Source organism: Urocitellus parryii, chromosome 13 (assembly GCF_045843805.1).
Source record: "Urocitellus parryii isolate mUroPar1 chromosome 13, mUroPar1.hap1, whole genome shotgun sequence".
NCBI lineage: Eukaryota > Metazoa > Chordata > Mammalia > Rodentia > Sciuridae > Urocitellus > Urocitellus parryii.
In genome coordinates, this window is record NC_135543.1 from 21502350 (window position 1) to 21519347 (window position 16998).

At 36.8% G+C, this 16998-nt stretch overlaps 1 protein-coding gene across 1 annotated transcript in view; it reads right to left on the reverse strand.

The window, feature by feature from the left end:
* Window positions 1-16998, reverse strand: part of Dcc (DCC netrin 1 receptor) — a 1056042-nt gene that overhangs the window by 581834 nt on the left and 457210 nt on the right. The gene's annotated exons all lie outside the window — the stretch shown is intronic.

Here is a 16998-nt window from a genome sequence, read left to right on the forward strand (position 1 = left end):
CCTGGTCTTCTCACTGAGCTCCCAAATATGGTTCTGTGCCTTCTCATCTACTTCGCCAGCTTTGCCTCATTCTGCACCCTTCTGCCTGATTATTTTGCCTTTTGCCACCTCACAAGGTTTGTTTTGATTGGATGGTCCAATATTATGTCCTCAGTCCCTGGTATGTAGTAGGTCTCAATAAATACTTTCTGAACTTTCAACTATTTCCAGTCAACCTTCTAGATCCAAATCAAATATTTCCTTTCATCTTCTCTATTACCTCATAGAATTTATTCTAGTTGGTATTTGATTGGCAATCAATTGCTATTTATTGATATGGTTGCCATATTATCATGCTTCTCCTATCCAATTAAGTTTTAGATTGCTCAAAGATAAAATATATTGTTCTACATTTCTCTGAACATTTAGCATGCCTTGCAGAGTGAAGACATAGAATAATATTCTTATTTTAAATTTTGTCACATTGAAGAGTAATTATTTTTGTTTTGCCCATATAAGAAAGAGCCATCTATTAAACAAACTCTAAAATATCTGTTTCAGTTAATTTATTTCATCTTAAAATTCTGATGACAGGTCCTTTTCAGTGAAGACTATGTTGATGGTTGTCTCCATTTATGAAAATCCTCATTGTTAGATTTTAGAATTTGCAACTTGTAATAATTTAGGCCCTAAAGAGCTGGTTAATCTTTGGAACAGCTATCAAGAAGAGGTGTTGTAAGCAAGTTAATTGTACAAACTTGATTTACAGTATAAGGTACATTATTTAAAGTGACCTCCTCTCTTGATTCTGAAAAGTTAGATTTAATATGTATTTTTTACTACTTATTAATCCCTGCTTTACCTTATGGTTTTATGTCAATATCTTCATTTCTTTCCAAAGTTATTCTATAAACTCCTGAAAGGTCAGACTTCAGTTCCCTTGTGTTCTCTCAGCCCATTACAATTTCTCTGTGGTAGCATGTGGGCAACGGGGATTGTCTGATCCATTACTGAAAACGTGATCTTACATCTGTACTCCATTCTTCATCTGTTCTCCAAGAATCATCTAGCATCAGTTCCAGAATTCCAAAGTGGTTTCATCAAAGGGGTGGTGAAGATAAACAAATATCATAGACATATACCCAACTGACATATCTGTTTATATGTTTTTTATACATATGAATAACACATGATGTCCCAGGATCCCATATATATGATACCTACAAAAGCTTAAACAGAGCTCAATTTAAATTTAAATTTGGTTCCTGTATTCTCAACTGAAGTTTTCATAGGTGCTCTATAGGTGGGATGCCAGAACAATACAATGGGTTTATTCACACATGTGTTTGTGTGTGTGTGTATAAATAACTTAGAGGTTTGTGTATATGTATACTTATGCAAGTCTAGTCAAATATATATATATATATATATATATATATGTGTGTGTGTGTGTGTGTATGGATATATATGTGTATACATACACACATATATGTCACTCTACATTTTATATATACACACACATAATTACTTCAAATGTATTACTGTGAAAACATCTGTTTTATTATGGAAATCAGTTGAGAATTCATTGGAAAAATCCATCATATTATCACTTGTTTAAAAAAGCAATTTTATGTTAAATAAACTAAATGATTTAAACAATTCTTTTTAACCATTAATGTATATGTAAATAATTTCCTTTCATAAAGCATAAGACTTTCCATATTTGTTGGTCCTTTTTATTTTTTAAAAACTCTGATCAAAACTTATAGCTAAAAATAAGCTGAATCCAGTTTATTGTTTAGAAAAATGATAATAGTCTTATAAATCTTGAACTTGTCCATAAAAGGTTGCTTAATATAATTCAAACTCATCAGAGAAGATGTCTTATTATTTACACCAAGCTGAACTGCTAATTTTCAGAGACAAATGCACCTGTGGAAAAAGAAATCATATCTTTAAATTGTATTATCCACTGACAAGACCACATACTGTTTTGTCCTTGTTGTTAATACAGAAATCAGAGAGTGTAAATCTCTTCATCTTCCTGTCAGCACTTCTGGCCAGGGTGTTAATGGCCTGCAGCCAGGAAGTTGTACAGGCTTCCAGCCAATCAGCAAAGAAACGATTTAATTGGCTTTTCAGACAGGAAGCACAAGGAGGAGGGAGGGGGCTGAGTGCTAATGCATTTAGATGAAAACATATTTTCAAATCTCCAATTAAAACAAGAGACAAGAGATCTTAATCCTTTGTGATATAAAATGGGTAGAAGAGACTCATTGCATTTATTAAGTGACAAAGGCTAATTTTACTGATTGAAAATACATTATCGGTGTCTTCAGAGATTTCTTTTTAAAGAATAAGCCCCATTTCCCCCTGCTCAGATAGAAGCACTCATTTCCTCACTGAGCAGCATAAGAAAGGTGTCCTGCTTAGAGGGGAAAAGAGAAAGTGTAAGGGTAGATGGTTTGACTGGTACAGAAGCTGAAGAATGTGTAATTCTTAGATGTGGAGCCAGAAAATGATACCCCAAATTACAACTTTTGACATTCTTTGGGGGAGAAAATGAAATAAACAATTGCCTAAAATAACTACTTGGAAAAATATTCTCTAGTATTCACAAGAATTGTGTTATAAAAGCATTAAATACTATATAAATTGTAAGCTACTTATTTAAACAACTGCTAATAAATGAAAGGATATGTGATCCTTGATTCCATTTTTGTGCATAAGATCTAAAAATAGGAGTTGAAAACTCCAATGTCTTTAAGTCCTAATTGCGTAGTACTAAACTCTGAGCACCTTCTTCTTTTGCTGGAATGATGCTTTTGCAGATAAGAAAACACAGGTGAATAAAACACAAGATCAAGCATCAGGCAGTACAAAGGCAGAAAATAATGTTCTTGCTCTCTCTCTCTCTCTCTCTCTCTCTCTCTCTCTCTCTCTCTATATATATATATATATATATATATATATATATATATATATATATATATTTTAAGGATAGTTTTGATAAGAAATCATAGGATTTTTCTAAAATGCTTGAAGAGTTAGCATAAGGGTAGATGAGCCTGCGTTAATTAGGCCTGAAGTTGTGGAGTAAGATTGGGAGTCAGATAAAAGTGCAAGACTTCCAAAAGGTCTTAACTGGAGATCTAACTCCACATTGGGTTTACATGAAACCTGTGTCAAGCTGCCATCTAACTGGAGATCTTGCTGTTCATTTAACATGCCGGTGAACTCGAGTCTTGTACTGTGGCCATGCCTTGCCAACCTGGTCCTGCTCAGACGGCAGGAGGGCCTGGGAGAACACCACAGTCACCTGGAAGCAGCGGTCTGTGGCGGGGAGCTGCCAGCCAGAGCTCATTAGCCAACTCTTGTCTATTATCCATGTCTGTGAGGCACACAAACCAACTACGGCTGAGGAAAAACAATGTTTTTTGATGTGAAAATTATGTCAAATTAACACTTCACTATCTATTAAACAGAATGCATCTAGAACACTGTCCCACCTGTTTGTTTACCTATTGTCTATGGCTGTTTTTTGAATTATTAGGGTAGCATCGACTAGCTATGAAAAAAGAAAAAACAGAGGCTGTCACACAGCCTAGAAATCTAGAGGTAATTACTACCTGGTTCTTTATAAGAAAACTGTTTACCAACCCCTTGATTATGGTAATGTTAACTCAGGGGCTCTAAATTAACCGATTTCACATGTAGTTGATTGACATGCTTGGGAAAATCATCTACTAATCTGGCATGTTTGCCCTGAGTGATCAACTGCACAAAAATAATTGCTTAATACCCTAACCTTCCATGAAGACACAGCCCCAGAGGGCAGTTGGCTCCTCCAATTGCAACTTTTATGAAGACAATAAAAGAAGCAAAAGGAGAAAGAAGCAAAGCCTTATGAAATGGCTTTCTTCCACTTTCCTTTAGGTTGTATTTGATTTCTGGAGCTGCTCAGCTAGTAACAAGTAATATAATATTTGTTATATCAGCAGTTGTGGAATTTGCAGCACCCGGTATTACAGCAGTTCAAGCAAGGGAGTCTTTTTAGTGTCCTTGCTCCCAAATTGCAATCAATGCAGTTTTTCAGCTTTTTCTTCCTAAGCCCTCTGTGTGAAATAAACTTGAGATGGGATTATAAAGCAAAGGAGTTTGTGTCTGGGTGTGTGTTAGAAGTTCTGCAGCTGAGCAAGTTCCGTCTCTCTAAAACTCTTGTGTTAATATTCTCATGGATCGAATATATATGAGGCCAGCTCTTCCTTTATATACCTTCAGATCTTCCAGAAAATGTATTTATCTGTTAAACAATGATATATTGAGCACCCACTATGTGCTGGGAATTACTCCAGATGCTACAGAATGTGTAATAAAATAACAGAGACACAATGATCTATGCTAGTAAAACTTACATGCATTTAAGGGGACTCAGAAAAAAAAAAAAGCAAATAGGTTAAAAAAAAACATATGAAAGAGGGTCATGACTGCATGGGGGAAAATCAGGACAGAGGGGTAAGTATGATGTTAGGGATCAAAACTCAATACCCAAAGTACAGCACTTAAGTATGCGGAATATTTGAACTAAAGGACACTGGGAAGGATTCAGAAGCAGAGTCTATTTCTCCCTCTTCTTTTTCCTATTCTCATTTCTCCCCCAGGCCACAGAAACTAGAACCTCTTTCCCCCAAAGCCAGCTATCAAACCTGGAAATACCACGCTAAGCCATCTCCACTTTTTTGTCTAAGGGCTCACTACAAAGAAATTCTGTGACCTACCTTATCTGAGAGTAGACTAGAAGACCCTCATTCCAGAAATTGTCCTGCTTCACTAGTAATAGGAAGGCACACAGTGCAGAAGAGCTAAGGACATGGGCAGACAGGCCTTACTGGTTTCCCTTCTCAGCCTAGTACCATTAGGTCATCATCTCCTTGTCCAGTCACATTTCCATATAGCTGTCCCTTCTTTGTCAAACTGGAGCACAAAAATAGACAGTTTTCCCTAGGTGTTTGGGTCTTCATTTCTAAAGGCTCCTGTGTCACATAAAACTTTGATCACATAAATTAGTTATGTTCTTTTCTTGTTAACCTGTTTTGTTACAGAGTGTAGGCTGTGACCCTAATGATGAGTAAGAAAAGGTATTCTGCCATGTGCTCCTACATTGTGGAGTCTGGGAACCCTGGGAATTTTAAATAAGGAAATCGGGAAAGGACATGTGGGGTGATGTATTCCAAGCAGAATAAACATGTGGAAATACCTCAATGGGGGGACACCTGGGGAGCTGCCCTTGGATGATGTATTACAGTGCCATCAAAGACAGCATTTTTTCAGATTCAGAAATACAGTTTTTATAAGCATGAGGTTGTACAGAATGCATTACAGGATCGCTATGAGGAAGGGTGGAAGGACAGCGAGACCAGGAAAGCACATAATCAGAAACTGCTTAAGAGACACAGAAACTGATGGGAGAATATCACCAACCAGTGATCTCCTACTCCTTGGTTTATACCCAAAGGACTTTAAAAACTAGACTCTATGAGTTTGGTTTGCATGGACTGATATTATGGATGGGTGGATGGGAAACTCTGAGAAATAAAATGGAAAACCAAAGGAGGGGGCATCTGGGTGGGAGGAGTAAGTTAGTGGAAGATCATAAATGCTGTGGAAGGGAGTTTAAATTTAACCCCACAGGAAAATGGAACAAATGTATATGACACGGATATAGGACTGGACTAAACTATTCAGAAAACGATGACATGAACATCATGATTAACATAAGTGTGAAGTATCTAATTGTTATACATATTGGATTCATAACGAATGAGGGAAAAAAATTCACAGGAAGATAAATAGAAAACACCTGACAGCCTATAATTTTTAAAAAATCTCATAACTTACACTGAACCTAAGAAGTTTCTATTAGATTATTCTATCATATTTGACTAGAATCAATAGGTGACCAAAATGTTCCTAATGTTTTATGTTTTGACCCCTTAAAATTTAGAAACATAAAAGTGCATACACACACAAACTTTGAAACCAGTGAGTTACAACTGTGGCTGCTTTTTATCTCTCTCCATAGAAATATCAACATCTCGCTGTCCCACCTTGGCATGGAGAGTGCTATGGACATTTAGTTAGCAGAAGCCCCAGGTACTGCCAGACCTCCTATGATGCACAGAATGGTTTTCCAGAACATGACTATCCAGCCCAGAAGTTAGCAGTGTTCAGGTTGATCTAGACCCATCCATACGGAACCACTAGTTTCTGAAGTAAGACTACCAGATAAGTTGATTTTCTTTTCATATTTTTTTGACAATTCATATTTTTTATCCTGAGAAGTGTCTGTTCAGTTCCTGAGCCCATTTATTGACTGGGTTTTTTTGTTTTGGTGTTGTCTTTTGAGTTCTTTATAGATCCTGGAGGTGCACGTGGTAAAGATTGTCTCCCATTCTATAGGCTCTCTCTTCACATTATTGATTGTTTCCTTTGCTGAGAAGCTTTTAGTTTGAATCCATCCCATTTATTGATTCTTGATTTTACTTAAACTACTCTATTTTATGTCAGAATGGCAATTATCAAAACTACAAGCAACAATAAATGTTGGTGAGGATGTGGGGAAAAAAGGTTCACTTATACATGGCTGGTGGGACCTCAAATTGGTGCAACCACTAGGGAAAACAGTATAGAGATTCCTCAAAAAACTTAGAATGGAACCACTGTTGACCCAGCTATCCCACTCCTTGGTGTATACACAAAGGGCTTAAAATCAGCATACTACAGTGATACTCCCACTCCTTGGTTTATACCCAAAGGACATAAAATCAGCATACAACAGTGATGCAGCCATATCTGTGTTTATAGCAGCTCAATTCACAATAGCTAAACTATGGACCAGACTAGGTTCCCTTCAACAAAAGAATAAACAAAGAAGTTATTATACATATATATATATATATATATATATATATATTCACAATGGAATATTATTCAGACTTAGAGAAGAATAAAATAATGGCATTTGCTGGTAAATGAATGGAGCTAGAGATTATCATGCTAAGCTAAATAAGCCAATCCCCCCAAAATCAAAGACCAAATATTTTCTCTGATATGCTAATGCTAACACACAATAAGGGGGTGGGGGCTAGGGAAGAATATAGTTATTTTGGATTTAGCAGAGTGGAGGGAAGAGAGGGGTTGTATTAGGGAGTAGGAAGGTTGGTGGCCTGAATAGAGCATTATTACCCTATATGCATACATGACTACACAACTAGTATAATTCTACACCACGTACAACCAGAAGAACAAGAAGTTATACTCGATTTATATATGATGTGTCAAAAATGCATTCTACTGTCATGTATAAGTAGTTAGAATTATAAAAAATTATGAGAAAAAAATACTAGCAGATACAATATAAGATAGTTAAATTTGAAGTTCAAATAAATAATGTTTTTAGTATAAGTATGGCACGTGGAATATTAGAGACACACCAAAATTTTACCCACTTTTTAATCTGAATTTCAAATTTAACTGGCATTTTTATTCTCTATGTTTGACAATACTGATTCTAGAGATATGGAATTTCCAAGGAAAGAGACAATAAATTGTCAAGGGAGTATTTCAGGATACAACCCCAAAGCAAAAACAGTGGTCACTGTAAATGAGACACATGGAAGGCTTAAATTTCTAAGGCAGTTTCTGAGAACTATGGATTTGGGTTCCATGTATTTCCTTTTTTTTTTTTTTTCTAACCACTGGGAAGCTCACCCTCAATTACTAAAACAGAATCCATATTTATAAACATCTCCAGGAGATTCACAAGGCATGTTCAAATCTGAGAAGCACTGATCCTGACTATTCTTTCTGGTAGCCATTAAAAGGCAGAATTAACCCCAGCAATTATAAACCTATAATATGGAAATTATTACCATGAAACACAGTTCCACTGCTTGATCAAATACATCAAAATGTCCTTTATAAACTGTGACTTCTTATGTAAATGTAAGACTTTCTTAATAATATAATGGTTGAATGATGCAACGATCAAGTGAAGAATTTATGTTTTTACAGGCCAATTCCAGTAAAACTGGTTATTAAAGTTAAGTCCTAATAAATTAGTGATGTAACTCTACATGGACATTTATCACTGAGAAGAAGAATATAAGCCGGTGCCAAAGATGGGTCTGGGAAAAGCATCTGATCAATAAATGACAGATTCTTCCCAACTGTGAGTTAAAAAACGAAAAATGACCACAAACTTTGAATTAGAGATATTTGTGTTTATACCTAAGGATTGATTCAGTTTCCCTCTATTATTTACTTGCTGACTTACTCATAGAGGCTTGGTGGAGTCCCACATGCTTAAGAATTGCCCTAGATAAAAGGTGTTTCACTAAATAGTAAAAACAAAACAAATCCTCAGAATCAATGGGATACAGAATAAGGATGTAGAAGGGAAACAAAAGTATTGGGACTCAGAAAATGATACCCCATGAATATCTTCTCTGTTGTGATGAGTGCTTTCAACTAAGGAAGAACCAAGGTCTCTCTGCCCTCCTCCTCCTACACCCAATCTCACATCCTCTTCCTTCCTGACACTCCCTATGCACCCTTCCCCAACAGGGAAGGGCTTTCTCTGCAGATACAGCTTCCAAAACCAAATCTAATTGTTATGAGTCTCCTTCCCAAGAAGCTCACCAACCATGGAAAATCTGTGTTACAGAAGAGATGGCAGGTGGACATCTCAGACTTTGCCACAGACTGATGAACCCTCTTTATTATCTGAGCGAGATCTGATCTACAAAATCTGAGTCTTTTTCTGCCTAAGCATTTCCACCATAGTTTGTTGCCACCTTTCCCCCAAAGCCCTAAGCAAGGCCTTATTCCCATGCTCGGAAAACTTCTACCATCTGGCCTTCTTAGCAGCTCACATCTTGTGGAACTTGGATTTGTATAAGATAAGTTTGTATGTCTTTTCTCCTGTTATTCCATCTCCTGTCAGTTTATTTCATGGACTCCATAATCAATCAAACTGTCAGTGGGTGGAGGGAAAGTTTTCTTCTCTCCTATATCAGAAAGGATGAAAACAACAATTTTTTTTTTCATTTTAATTTGGGATTGCTGTCACTCAAAGCCCTGGGATATTTTGACAAGCCATTATGGGCTAAGATTTCTTTGACCCTGTAGGGGTCCAAGAGAGCCAACAGAAGGGAATGATCCTTCCTCCATGAAGATTCCCCAGAAAGTCTGGGAACCACCTGGCCTCTGGGAGGTAGCCTAATTTTCTTGCCTTTAACTTTAATTTGGAGACAAAAGGCTTCAAAGGATACCATAGTCTGCTCTGACAAGGCCTAGCTCATTTCTCCTTATAAAAACAATAGCAATGGCAACAGAACTGCAAACCTGGAAAATACAGAAGCCTCCCAGGGTTTCTAAGGGCTGAGCGTCAGAGCATGGTTATGAATGCTTTACTACCAATTGCAAATAAATCAGTGGTTGCCTTCAGCACCAATGGCAACATGAATATTTTATACCAGTGCTTCCCTGACAAAGTTTATTTTTTGTTAATAGCTGGGGATGATGCTTGAGACTGCAGGTCTCTTTGATTACCCATGATTATTTTTTCTGCATTTATTTCTTAGTGTTTTTTTGATTGTACAGAGAATATCACGTTCCATTTCTACATTTCACATCTCTCACTCTCTCTCTCTGAGGAAGACAGACAGATTATAATGCTACCAAAATTTCTTTAGTAAAAACTAAAACAAGTTATATTCAGTGCTGCATTGATGGCCAAGTTCAAACAATGACTTTGAGGAAAGAATCTGTAAAATTATTGGGAGAAATTTCTATTGCTTCTGGTAAGAAACACTAGTAAGTAACTTTTTTTTTCGGAAAAAAAAATATTCCTATATTGTAAATATGTTCTAATTTTCTGTATATTGTGATATTCTAACATCTTAAAATCCTTCATGGCTGGGGAGGGTGTTCCTTTTGTAGCTAGTCAATTCTTACTGATAACAAAGAATTGCTTTGGAATGCAGACTAACCAATCCAGAAGCCTACTTCCCCAAACTGACCCATGTAGCCTAGGTAATATTCCTGGACCTAAATCATCCCAGGATCGAGGGTCAGGAAACTAGGAACCATCTTTTGGCCCAAAGCCCACAGAAATTATTCAAACTAAATTTTAGGGTTACCCAGGCCTAAGCTGTCACTCTGCCTTGCCTTGTCTTTCCCATAGAAATCCTGGAAAAGGCTGTGACCAACCCATTATCTTCCCCATGTGGTCCTGTGTGGTGTGTCAAGCCCTTTTTTTAGAACCTCTTTGTATAATAAACTTTGTTTTTCTTGAACCTCTCATCTGCCTCATCTCATAGCTGCATCTAACTTAAAAAAAAAAAATCAGTTCCCAAATCACCAATAAGCATTATTTTTGTGGTTGTTGTTAATAAATAAATTATATGTGTGTCGTAGCTATAGGGACCCCTAGAGGAGAGGTGATATAGATAGGGTGGGAACTAGATGAAAAATTAAGAACTTTTAAAGGAAATTCATCACTTTCTAAGAATGACACTTGTGAATAAAGAATGGCACCCAAATCTCCATCATCTAGGATTATGCCCCAACTTCCTTAATAAGACTCTTACAGCACAAGAAATAAAATCATGAATCAAAAAATGGGATGGAGTCAAACTTAAAAGGTTCTTCTCAGCAAAAGAATAGTCAGTGAGGTGAGGAGAGAAACTACAGAATGGGAGCAAATTGTTACCACATGCACATCAGATAGAGCACTAATATCGAATATATATAAAGAACTCAAAAACCTTAACACTAAAAAAACAAATAGCCCAATAAATAAATGGGCCAAGGACCTGAACAGACACTTCTCAGAAGATGATAGATGGACAATCGATCAATAAATATATGAAAAAATGTTTAACATCTCTGGCAATTAGAGAAATGCAAATCAAAACTACTCTAAGATTTCATCTCTGGAAGAATGGCAGCTTTTAGGAACACAACAATAAGTGTTGGCGAGGATGTGGCAGAAAAGGTACACTCATACATTGCTGGTGGGACTACAAATTGGTGTAGCCAATATGGAAAGCAGTATGGAGGTTCCTTGGAAATCTTGGAATGGAACCACCATTTGACACAGTTATCCCACTCCTCGGTTTATACCCCAAAGACTTAAAAACAGCATACTACAGGGACACAGCCACATCAATGTTTATAGCAACACAATTCACAATAGTAAATTGTGAAACCAATCTACATGCTCTTCAGTAGATGAGTGGATAAAGAATCTGTGGTATATATACAGTGGAATATTACTCAGCATTAAAATAGAATAATATCATGGCATTTGCAGGTAAATAGTTGGATTTGAAGAATATTATGCTAAGTGAAATAGGCCAATCTGAAAAAATCAAATACCAAATGTTTTCTCTGACATGAGGATGCTGATCTACAATGGGGATGGGTGGTAGGAGCATGGGAGGAATGGAGGAACTTTAGAGAGGGCAAAGGGGAGGGAGGGGTAGGGAGGGAGCATTGGGGTAAGAAAGATGGTGAAATGTGATGGACATTATCACCCTAAGGACATGTATGAAGACACGAAAGGTGTGCCTCTACTTTGTGTACAACCAGAGACTTGAAAAACTGTGCTCTGTGTGTGTACAATGAATTGAAATGCATTCGGCTGATATATATAACAAATTAGAATAAATTAAAAAAGATAATGACACACCAAACACAATTTTACTTTTGTATCTAAATATCTATATAGCATTTTAATATTCACAATGGCCAATTTTGATTATGATGGCTTAATTATTTTGCAGAATTAAAATTTGGCTGCTCTGAAAATCATTTTAATAAGTTAAGTAAGTTTTAATAATTTTTTAAGCTACAAAGGGTTCTTATTTGTCTATCACTATTAGTAATTTGTCTATGAGATAAGAAGATTCAGGTCATCTCTCTAAACACTGTTACCTCAATAGTATTTTGAGTTTTATCTCTAGGAGTAATATTGACACTTTGATCCATTGAGAAAATTTTTGCCAGTTTTGCTAAATTTATTATCTGTGTGTTACTACCAGGGATATCTATGAGGACCTCATCTCCGTCTCTCAATGAATGAAATATGAGGGTATTTTTTCCTACAAAAAATGAAGAGTAAGTACTCTACTGTTGGGGATCAGAAAATCATACTCCACAGTATAATATCTTGGAGAGCTGAATTCTTTGAAATAGAGGAGAAACAAGGTCTGCTCTCCTTCTTCTTCTCCCCCCATCTTTCACCCCGCTCCCTTTCCCAAAGTATAGGAAGTTGCTTTCTCTGAAGTTTCTCTGTCTTCAAAACAATCAGATCCTCCAGAAGATTCACAAGGAAAAAAGACTGAAGTTAATCCAGTACCCAGAGTCCAGGCAAACTTGTCCTAGGCTGTTTTCTATTCTTGGGCCCATTTACTTTCCCTAAAAATAATTTACTCTTCCTTTAAAGTTGCCTGCAGACCAACTTCCTTCTCCCCTGTGAAGAGGGCATTCATGGTTCAATTCTTTGGACCATCCATGAGTTCCACCGTGAGTGTGGCATCCTGAGTGCTCGCACAGTAATAATTTGGCGTGTCTTTTCTCCTGTTAATCTGTCCATTGTCAGTTTGTTTGATAGACTGAAATTACCAAACCTTGGATGAAAAAAAAATGTCCCTTTTGCCCAAATGTCCCTTTTGCCCCTCTTGTACTTACTGATTTTGATCAGAGGAACAAAGGTACAGGAGAATGAAGCTCTAATAAGAAAAGAACTAAAAGACAGTGAGTTTAGACCAAAGCCTTATACCTTCCTTTCTAAAACACCCCAGTAGAATCAATCTTTCATCTCATCCACTTTCTTTTGTAGGATGTTGAGCTGAGGGACAATCACTCATTAGCAGACATTCATAATCTACTTGTATAAAACTTTCCCTTCCGTCTCTTATCCCAACTCATATCATGGACATCAATACTATATCCATCTGCACGCAGTAATGTACTTATGCCACCCACTGTTTTATTAACTCTGCTTGTCTGTACCCATGAGAGAGCAATGCTGTTTGGAAAGAATAAGCTATGCCAAATTAGCCCTATTCACTGTTAACTGTTCTATTTCCCATTTTTGGTAAATCAAAAAAGATACTATAGACATGACATACCTTAATTGTGGAAAAACATTCAATAAATGATGACATCTTGTAGTTTATTCACCCAACCTGGGCTAAGCTGCTGGCGAGGCCAAAAGGATTTAAATGTTAAAGCTTTGATCCAGGATGAATAGGGGAGGGAAGAAATAACCTAAAACACTGTGTTCTAGACTCCTTTGTGGCAAGCTGGTCTATATGCCTGATAGATATTTCTATATTTCTTGCATCTTGGCTCTACATCCATGACTCTGATGACCACCATACATAGGGCTGGGTTTACTTAGCTCTATGCTAAATGAAAGAGGTGCTTTTCCTCATCCTCTATACACTATTTACTGCATGAAGAACAAATCTAGCAAACATTGAAGAAGAAAGGCTTGAATAGAAGAAAATTGACCCTTAAAGCCCATGACCATTACCCTATAGTTTACCTTCATTTTAGAATTATTTGTTTATTTAGGGGTGTCTTTGGTGGGACTTGTGGGAATATGGTAATATATTTGTAGTAATTTCAAGACCAGTGGACCAATGGTTACAACTTATAAAACTTGAATATCATGATAAGTATAATTAGTATATTAAAAATAGACTGTCAATAGAATTAACACAATTAATGAGAACTAGATGGAGATTTCCAAAAGCCTTCTTAGCATTAGTTTGTCTAATGATATTATGTCAACATAATGGTTAATTAATTTTTATAATTTGTATTTCTTACCTAAAGTGACTCAAGGGGTAAATAACAACCAAAAAAAGTAATAAAGGGTAGTAAAGATTGTTTTAAAGTGTCATATAATCACTGAGCTCTTAAAAGTGATTAAAGCTCTCTCTTAGGAACAGTAACCTCTATTCATAACAAAACATAATCATAGGTCAGTGCATTAATATTTTTATTAGCTCCTAAAATAACTGTCAGTGCAGCCAAACTCTTTCCCTTGAAGGTTCTCACCTTATTACATTTCCTGGACAAGTTTGACCTTATCAGTCATGTCTATCAGATATAATCTACTAAAAACCAAGGGCGAGGGTGGGTCTCCTGTTTCTTGTACAAAGTGGCTCAGCATGAGATCAATCCAAGTTATTTCTCATATACGGATAAGTCACAGGAGGAGCAAGTCAAGCTCTCACATCAACCTCTTCTGTGACCCTGAGAACAGCTGTATTACCCCTAGGGGACATTTTAACATCTTTAAACGTGGACAATGAGTCTGTAGATACCTAGACTATCTTAGTAGATTGTCATGGTGAGTAACTGAGATGGCGCATAGTAATGGTCTTTTGAGAACGGAACCCAAGTTTATAGAATGTCCCTGTTTTATAAACTTTTGTTTCCCAAGTCCTCCACCTCAAGAGAGCTCTTTGGCCCATGCAGGGGCCTCCCCTCAGTGGCCCCATCTTTGCCTCCATCCCCTGCTGTGATGTGACTTTCCACAGAATTGACTCAGGAGGACTCAGCCTCTACCTCACTGTTTCCCCTTTCAGCTTGAAATTTCCGTCTGGGATGGCCCATTCCTATGGGGTTTTCCAAATGGCTATTCATCTTCCACTGGACTTCTAAACTCTCTTTGTAAGGCTCAGACTGGCCCAGTCTCAAGAGACAAGGAACTCAGCAGATGCCATAGGAGTAGGAGAAGCCAGAAGTAGAAAAGCACATTGGAATTATATAGTGACATTAAGTGATATGTCACCACGTTTGGACAGTCCAGGCATCAAAACACCACCATGTATACATGCTCCTGTGTGTTTCAAGTTTCTCATGAGCAGAGTTCAGCCTGAGTCCTCCAAGTCAACGCACCCATCACTGTCATGGATGCTGGTCCACCTTGGGATAGTCTACAGATCGAAAAGTAGGAGCCAGTGTTCCTGAATTCTGATTCCAGTGGTTGAATCTCTTTAAACCTTAACCAATCCATATTCCATTTCTCCATCTGCAAAACAGATATATGCTAAACCTGACAGGGCATATTCAAAACAACTAGAAGTGACTGCTTTATTCAGTAAACAGCAACCCGCTACCTGTGTAGATGATACATTTGTCGCGGCTATCTCAACGACATAGGAAAGAACAGGAATTGTTTTGACTAGAAAATCAAGATGAGGTTCCAACACTGCACATATTTGTGAAAACAAGCCAAAGCATTTTAATTCTCCTTTTCCAGTAAGCAATCTGGCATTAATTTACATATATTGTTTTAACCAAATAATGAAATGATTTTTCTTCTTTGGAAAACTCATGGCCAACATTTAGTCTAAAATGGGAGTTCTAATTATGAAGAGATTATTATTTTCTCATTTTCATGGATTTGGCTCATTAGAGCTGTAATCCTTCTCTCTCAGCCCACAGACTGAAAGTAACCCTTTTCTATGATTCTAGGAGTGAAACTGACTATTTAAAAAAAAGTTCAAATCCCAGTGACTGTAATGTTTGGCCAACATGATGCTTAATAAGAATAGTGACCAGAGAACAGATCGATTCTCATTTTCTGTTGGGGGGCTTCTTAGTAATTGTTCATGAGCGTCACCAGGCTTCAGCTTGGTGGCCTCATGAAAATATGATGTTAAATTCGAATTATGCTATATATAAAATCATGGTGTCTAGCCAGCCAAATACAAACGGCATTCAGTTTATACTTTTCTAATCTCTCCAAGTGCCTCACTAGGTCATTTATAGAATTGAGTCTTAATGGTTGGAAATTAAATTAGAAAGGAAATATGCATCATGCTTTACGGCACTAAAATGAAAACTTTTTTCCCTAGTTAAGTGGACCATCTTTCTCTTTTAGATATTTAACAGGAAAAAAAGAACTAATTTAATGGAGTGAGCTCATTATGCTACTCTAGCCCATCCATTAGCATGTGTCTTTAGAGCACAGATAGCAGGATGCTACTCAAACATGTCCACATTGTGAATTTCCTAAAAGCACTCTCCTCTCAGACCCACCCCATTAGGCACTTACTTAGTGTTTTTACTAGAGAATCCAATCTATTTAAGAAGGAATATAATGATATTATTTTTCACCACTTTTTTTTCTAAAATATAAAAGTAAATCACATGTAATGGTGATGGATCAGTTGAATACCAAAATATTTATGAGGCAGGAAAATTAAAGAGTGAGGATCAGCTTATCCATGTAGAATTTAACCACTGACTTCAAGCCCGACCCACAGTACCAGCCTGGTGGAGGAATTTGTGGGTCATATCAGAATTTCCTATTACTTAGATCTGATTTGTTATATGGCAGTTGTTACTAATTTGTGGGTCAAGGGGCTCTAGATAAGAGTGGTATGTGCCCTAGACTTAAGGAAAAGAGTCCTTGAATCAATGGGAGCACCAACCACACTTAGATTTATGGAAGGGGGTCCTTAAATCAATGAGTGCACTGATCATTACCTCAAAGCCACAAGCAACGTGACTTTCAAAGTACAACCAGAATCATTCTTCAAGAATATGAAGATCTGGAAGGACTAACAAAATAACTTTCATTAAAATTTTTACCAAATTAATAATAGATATTGCCATTTTAAATTAGTAACTATTTACAGGTGTTATCACTGGAACTTTCATTAAACTCTTAAAAGGATTTGTTTATAATTAGAAGAAATTGATTCATTTATATATAATGCACGAGAATGTATACATGCAAAATATTTAAATTAACTGCTTAAGTCATACAATGGACTTTCTAATCAACATTGGCTTAATTTTGGGGGGAAATGAACCCAAGATGCATTACAATTGAGATATATCCCCAACTCTTATTCATTTTCAATTTATTTTTAATTTTGAGAGAGGGCCTCACTAAGTTGCTGAAACTGGCCTCGACTTGCAATT